We start from the raw sequence: 959 nt of genomic DNA, 5'->3' as shown, positions 1-959 counted from the left end.
TGTGCAAATCTCTTGGAGACTTACCCAAAAAGACTCACAGTTGTAATTGCTGCCAAAGGTGATTCTAACATGTATTGACTCGGGGGTGTAAATTAATATTTCTGTTTTTCCTTTTCAATAAGTTTGCTACATTTTCTAAATACATGTTTTCACTGTCATTGTGGGGCATTGTGTGTAGATGGGCGAGAGAAAAACATGTATTTTATCCATTTGGGGGGTGGGGGGAGGGGGGGGTTGTGTGTAAGTGGAGAGTCTCCAATGACACTAAATTAGTCCAGGAGTAATACTTACTGGTACTGAAGCTTGAGGGTTGATGTAATCTGAAAGTGGTTGACAGAGACTGGACTGGAGTTTGAAGGAGGCAGACGGTGACTGGGCTTTGAGTGCAGCTTACAGAGGCCGGACTGGAGTTTTCTAGGAGGCAGAGACTAGCTGGACTCTGAAGATGGGCCCCGTGTGGCTCAGTTGGTAGAGCATGGCGCTTGCAACGCCAGGGTTGTGGGTTCGATTCCCACGGGGGGCCAGTACAAAAAAAGTATGAATGTATGTACTTGTAAGTCGCTCTGGATAAGAGCGTCTGCTAAATGACTTAAATGTAAGATGGCTGACAGAGACTGTACTTGACCTTTCTAGGCGGCAGACAGTGATGGGCTCTGAAGGTGTCTGCCAGAGACTGGACTGGACTCAAGTAAATTATCCCAAAAAATATTTAGCGGATGTCACATACTGACAATGCATTTGCAGATTTTTGTCTGCTCTAACTTGTCCAACCTTTCCTGGTGGACATGGCAAACTGCCACATTCGTCAGTCTCTTCTGTGTCATTGATGTTCTGAGACATGTTTTCAGCCGTGATGTCCTGTTCTGTGCCAATTGTAATTTTCCCTCTTTGTGGCACCTGACCACATGACTGGACAGTATTCTGGGTGCGACAAAACTAGGGCCTGTAGATCCTGCCTT

The 959-nt window shown here is 45.8% G+C and overlaps 1 non-coding gene across 1 annotated transcript; it reads left to right on the top strand.

The window, feature by feature from the left end:
* The first annotated feature begins 448 nt into the window (after positions 1-448).
* trnaa-ugc (transfer RNA alanine (anticodon UGC)) lies at positions 449-524 on the top strand. The gene has a single exon. It is a non-coding gene; the product is annotated as a tRNA-Ala (tRNA).
* Positions 525-959: the final 435 nt, after the last annotated feature.

This window comes from Salvelinus fontinalis, chromosome 16, assembly GCF_029448725.1.
Source record: "Salvelinus fontinalis isolate EN_2023a chromosome 16, ASM2944872v1, whole genome shotgun sequence".
Classification (NCBI taxonomy): domain Eukaryota; kingdom Metazoa; phylum Chordata; class Actinopteri; order Salmoniformes; family Salmonidae; genus Salvelinus; species Salvelinus fontinalis.
This window is presented reverse-complemented; position numbering and strand designations above follow the sequence as displayed.